A 6,685-nucleotide genomic window follows, 5' to 3' on the forward strand; every position below is an offset into this window, starting at 1 on the left:
CTTTCCTGTGACCGGTCAAGGGTGCACCATGACTTTATGGACACATTATTATTTATTTAATTCCCATGAAACCCTATAGGTCAAGTATTGGTTGGTTCATTTGACAGTCAAAACTGGGGCTCAGGGGCTCAAAACCATGCATTCTAGTGAGGGGTAAGCCAGGATTCAAACCAAGTTCTCTCGATTCCAAAGTCTGTGCTAGTGACTTGTCAGATAATGGACTGAGGATCCCCAGACCCCAGGTCCCGATTTATTGTCCAATACTTTCCCATAAATGTTGTTGTGAGTCAGGGGCACAGAGAGAGAGATCAGCAGATGAAATCATCATGGACTAGCAAAGGACCACTGCTCGCTTAAGCAAATGGCCCTGAGTTCACACTGTGTCCTACTTTTATTCACAAGACTTCAAAAAGCTTGTTTACTAAGAAACTGGCATAACATCAAGCATAACTTTTACTTAAAGATACACGGAGTACACCTGCATGATAGCTTAATAACATTATAATATCAAAAGGCATTAATTGCTATTGCTTCTATGGTTCCCACAACATTCCTCTCTTTATCTCAAGGAATAACCTTGAAAGGAACAGAAATCTTATGAGAATGTTTTACTGAGAAAAAAGCCCAGCAACTGCCTTCAGTCACATAGACCTGTTTCAGTGACTCGCCTTCGAGTCACAAAACAATTCTCTTGGCAAAACATTCTTTTCTTGTTGGCTGTGTTCCCATCTAAGGTCATGCCAATGGGTTATTCCACCACACATAAACCAGTAGTTTTCTCTGCTTGGCTGCACACCAGAATCATCTGAGGAGCTTTAAAATATACTGCTGCCCGAGTCTCATCCCAGAGAGTCTGATATAATCAGTCTTGGGTGTAGCCCCAGGCATCAGGGTAATAAAAGAACTCCCAAGGATGTTAATGTCCTGGAATCGAGAGTTCTGCTCTCTTTGACAGCTTCACTGTAGAGACAACAAAAGAGGAGAAACTCTACTCAAAATGAATGAGCTATTTAACTTCAGAAATGGCTGCTTTCATCTTTATTATATGAGGCTTAAGTGTCTGTTTGTCGCCGATAGCTTATTGGTTGCTCACGTAACTGTACTAGCCAATGGGGTGAAGTTGCCACAACTGAACGCAAATTGAGCTTGTCAGGGGGAAGGTGAACATTTGTTTGCATTGGCAATCATCTGTTTTATATAAAAACTACGTCTTAACGTAATTTCTTTTAAGAATGCCTCCTAGAAAATACAGCACTGAAGAGGAGAGAAAAGGAGCTAAAGCTGCACAAAAACGGCTTTCTCGACAAAAAGACACCACTGAGCAGAGAAAGACAAGGCTTGCTTCAGTGGCAGAGCAAATGCGTCTTTCTCGGCAAAATGAGACTGATGAGCATATAGAAACAAGGCTTGCCTCAGATGCAAGACAAAAAAGCCTGTTTCAACAAAATGAGTCCCTTGAACAAAGGCAGGAGAGAAATGCAAAAAAAAAAAAAAAAAAACTGACAGAGTAATGCTGACCGAAACGCAAAAAGGATTAAAACAGTTTCAAACGGAGAAACTTTAATTTTTGAGCATTCCTCTGGTGACATGAATATTAAATGTGAACACTGTCAGTCCTTAAACTTCAAGTTAGAAACTAATCGATTTGACCCTGGCAAGAAAGGATTTTCTCAATGTTGCAAGTATGGAAACATTGTAGTTCCACTAATTGAGAATTATCCATCAATTAAGCAAATAGAAGGGGGAAACCCCATGGGGTATTAAGCAAAGGGGCGTCCTCGCCACCTGCCCTGGGTAATTCAGTTTGAATTAGCAGACACCTTTGCACAAATCATTTTAATTACAATTTATAATATCTAGAACAGCGGTCATTTTGTATGGCCGCCAGGACTTTCTAGTAAGTTATATGCCTGCTGCCAAACTGTGGAAGTTTGTATAGATTTTGGAGTCATTGGCATAGAGTAGAAATTTTCAACAATGTGCCACAAGAATTTTTAAAACATGCAAAAAGAGGTCAGGGGTACTCACCTCTTTTCCCTTAGATTGTCAAATTTTAAAAAAATTACAACACCCAACACAGCAATAGCCATCTAGTGTAAATGAATAAAAATTAAGTCTATTTTTTGTCAGATCGGCAAAAAAAAATAACATTTTTTGGTGTGCTGCAGAATTTTAGTAACTAATTTATGTGTGCCATGAGATGAAAACATTGAAAATCGCTGACATGGAGACATAAATGGAAGCCATGGAGGTAGCTGAGCTGCCCCAGCAAAGCATGCAGTGAGAAAGGAAAGGCTAAGATTGGAGCCCTGGGAGATAGTAGCAAATAGATGAGCAGAGGAAGAGCAGCAGAGCTATGGGAAAGGCTTTTCCCAGGATTTAAAAACACTAAGGCCTGCTGAGAGGCCATGTAGGGAAAGTTAGAAAAAGTGTCCAGTGAATTCAGCAGTAAATCCTCACTGGAACCCTCATGGGTGAATGTGGGTGAGCAGTGTGATGTGGGTAAAACACATTTCAGTGACTGAGGCAAGTGTGGGAGGTAAGGAAGTAGATGTAATCTATATGGACCTCTTTATAGAAATTCTAGCTTTAAAACTGTACCAATGTCAGCCCTGGCTGGTTGGCTTAGTGGTAGAGCATCAGCCTGGAGTGTGGATGTCTCGGGTTCGATTCCTGAGCACACAGGAGAAGTGACCATCTGCTTCTTCACCTCTCTCCCTTCTCTCTGTCTCTCTCTCTTTTTTTTTTTTTTTTTTTTTTTTCATTTTTCTGAAGCTGGAAACAGGGAGAGACAGTCAGACAGACTCCCGCATGCGCCCGACCGGGATCCACCCGGCACGCCCACCAGGGGGCGACGCTCTGCCCACCAGGGGGCGATGCTCTGCCCATCCTGGGCGTCGCCATGTTGCGACCCTCCTGGGTGTCGCCATATTGCGACCAGAGCCACTCTAGCGCCTGGGGCAGAGGCCACAGAGCCATCCCCAGCGCCCGGGCCATCTTTTGCTCCAATGGAGCCTTGGCTGCGGGAGGGGAAGAGAGAGACAGAGAGGAAAGCGCGGCGGAGGGGTGGAGAAGCAAATGGGCGCTTCTCCTATGTGCCCTGGCTGGGAATCGAACCCCGGTCCTCCGCACACTAGGCTGTCTCTCTCTTCTCCCACAGTCATGGATCAATTGGAGCAAGTTGGCCCCAAGTGCTGAGGATGGTTCCATAGAGCGTACACTTCAGGTACTAAAAATAGCTCAGTAGCAAGCGTGACCCCTGATGGGCAGAGTGTCAGGTGGATCCTGGTCTAGGCACATGTGGGAGTCTGTCTTTCTGCCTCCTCTACTCTCACTTGGAAAAGAAGGAAAAAATAAAAAATATTTTTAATTTATCAATGTCTTTTCAGCTATAAGCATGAGAATACCCAAATAAAAGTGACTTACACAATGAGATTCTCCCATTCAACACACACACACACACACACACACACACACAATATAATAAGAAACAGCCCAGAGGTGGGTGGTTTACAAGTTCAAATACTCTAGTTGTCTCTCTAGGGATACTCTTGGCTGTGATTCAATATTGTAAAATGGTTTTTAAAAGCATCTCCATATATTCCATCCTCACATGACAACCTGTAGAGCAGGGGTCTCTAAACTTTTTACACAGGGTGCCAGTTCACTGTCCCTCAGACTATTGGAGGGCTGCCAAATACAGTGGTCCTCTCACTGACCACCAATGAAAGAGGTGCCCCTTCCAGAAGTGCAGTGGGGGCTGGATAAATGGCCTCAGGGGGCCGCATTGCGGCCCGCGGGCCATAGTTTGGGGACGCCTGCTGTAGAGGGATAGCTCCCCTCAAATGCCTCTCTCCTTGTTATTAGGGAGCCAACCTTCCTGAAAGCTTCCAACAGACCTGTCCCAGTGACTCACTGGCTGTAACACTGACACTGCCCTTCCCCAGCTTCAAGGGAGTTTCAGTGAGTGAATATCTGGCGTTCTCTCTCTTTATATTAGGAGGTAGGCTCTGCTTTCAAGGAAGAAAGGGAGGAGAAAAATGGCTACCATAGACAACCTAGAGTACCACGGATGGTAGGGAGAAAGAGTGTGGGAGGCAGAGGGAAGACCTGTTTAATGCAGGCTTTTTCCTTTAAAATAAAAATGGTTGAAACCGAGCATGTTTAAATGCTTTTTATGTAATAGTGAGACCCCTTGATTGTGAGATACCATGGGATGTAAAACCTGAAAATCTCTCCCATTCTAACTGGAGGGAAGGAGAAAGGATTGAGGGTGGACATAGGTGAACGTGTAGGTTTGCCGGGGACGTGAGGGAATTCCCATCCCCTCTGATGACTTTGGTTACTTCCCTGTGAAGTAGGTGACTGAGTCACCTGCTGACAGGAAGGGAACATTGCCCAGGCAACACAGGATTTCCAGCTGGACTCCTTTTTTTTAGGATTTTTTATAAAAGTTTATTGGAGCCAAATTGATGACATATGCCAGGGAGCAAGATCTCAAATGCTCCCCCAGCTGGTTTTAAGGACACACAGTTGAGGTTAGCTGCCCTGAATTTAAAATTATTCTAATCAGGGGCATTAATTTTTTTTTTCTCTGCAGCTGCACTAGACACCTGGTTACAGGTGTTGTGAAGGCAGATTGATTAATATCTGGGGACTTTCCACACAAGTGTGATAAAATAAGTGAGACAAGGGAATTGAAGATATTATCGAAAGAGCAAGTGCAGTGATAGGACATAGAAGCTAAGGTGGAGGAAAGTAAAAACGGGAGTGGATCCACAGGGAGAAAGTCAAGATATCAAAGATGGGAGACACTGATGCTGCCTAAGGACTGAGATGAGCGAGAGAGTAAATTGGCAGGACTGGAGGACAAGGCATACCAAATGGTCCCTCTGGACTTATTTCCAACATGGTGCAATTCGAATCATGACAAAGTCCAGACTGTTGCATTGGAGTGACTGGGTGAAGCACAATAAAGAAAATATAAAATTAGAAACTATGGCATTTGGGAGGGTCATCTATATCTGTGGCTCAATTTGTAAAACTAGAGGTATATGAAGTGCTTTTCAAATTTCAAAGTGTATAAAATCCCCTGAGGATCTTATTAAAATTCAGATTATGATTCAGTAAATCTGGAGTGAGGACTGAAGCTCTACAGTTTTAACAAGTAACCAGGCAATGCCAATTTGGTGGTCTGAGTAGAAACTGGGTAACCCTATCACTGACTTCCACACATACTCTGTTCTTTATTTAAATGGCCTCTATCCTACTAATCCAGAGGCTGAAGCTGAAGGTGGTCGACCTTAGAAGAGCTATGTTCTTTTTTCTTTTTTAAGTGAGAAGAGGGGAGACAGAGAGACTCCCACATATGCTCCAACCAGGGTCTACCTGGCAAGCTCTGTTTGGGGCTGATGTTTGAAACAACCAAGCTATCCTCAGTTCTCTGGGTCATCACTTGAACCAGTTGAGCCACTGGCTGCGAGAGGGGAAGAGAAAGAGAATGGGGAGACAGAGGGGTGAAGCAGATGGTTGCTTCTCCTGTGTGCCCTGCCCAGTATTGAACCCGGGATGTCCGCGCCCCAGTGGACACTCTATCCACTGAGCCAGGGCCCAGAAGAGATATGTTCTATCTGGTTCCATCTGTTGGCTCATTGGGAGTGGAGGACCTGAACAAATAGATACCAAACCATAATCTGGACTCAGTGAATCAAAGTTTCTCAGGAGAATCTGAACTAAAAAATAAAAACAGAGCCTTCAAAGCAGTGGTGGGAAGTAGAGCTACAACATTCATTTTCCCTGAGATTAGTATCAAAAACAAGCTAAAGCCTTACATATGTTGAGGTTTTGGGGAACAGTAATCAGGATGAAATTGGTTTTTAGGAGAAAGAATGAAGCAGAGGCACAAAGCTGATATGAGACAAGAGAGTAAGCAGCTCTGGAGTGAGAGACTCATTATCCCTGACACATCTTTCTCCTTCAGTATACCCTACACCTACACAAACAGTTGGCATCTCTGGCCAGTCTTCTTGCTTTGCCTCCTTACCTTGGCTAAACCACACTCTTTCTGCATTGGGATGGGTATCTTGATTCAGAGGGCTCCTCCGGAAAGCTTTACCTGCCACCTGAAGGTGTGGGGGCCCTCCATGTACACCTATAGCATCCCATAATATCCAGATCATCACTATGACATCCACTATTTGGATACTTACGTTTTTGCCAGGTGTTATATATCCTCTATTAAATACATATATAAATATATTTAAAACCAATTAAAGTTAGATATTCTAGTTTCCTTTATTGTTCTCAGTCTTCACTTTTTACAAAAGAAGGCGCTCAAGAGAGGTTAAATTACTGAAAATCATAGCTCATGACAAGAGGCTTGAGCTATATATGATGGCTCAAGATTTGAGGCTATATATGATGAAAGCTTGTGCCCTTAGGCATTGTACCTGCCCCTAGACCAGGGGTCCCCAAACTACGCCTATGGGCCGCATGCGGCCCCCTGAGGCCATTTATCCGGCCCCCGCCGCACTTCTGGAAGGGTCACCTCTTTCATTGGTGGTCAGTGAGAGGAGCATAGTTCCCATTGAAATACTGGTCAGTTTGTTGATTTAAATTTACTTGTTCTTTATTTTAAATATTGTATTTGTTCCCGTTTTGTTTTCTTACTTTAAAATAAGATATG

This window comes from Saccopteryx bilineata, chromosome 7, assembly GCF_036850765.1.
Source record: "Saccopteryx bilineata isolate mSacBil1 chromosome 7, mSacBil1_pri_phased_curated, whole genome shotgun sequence".
Taxonomy (NCBI): domain Eukaryota; kingdom Metazoa; phylum Chordata; class Mammalia; order Chiroptera; family Emballonuridae; genus Saccopteryx; species Saccopteryx bilineata.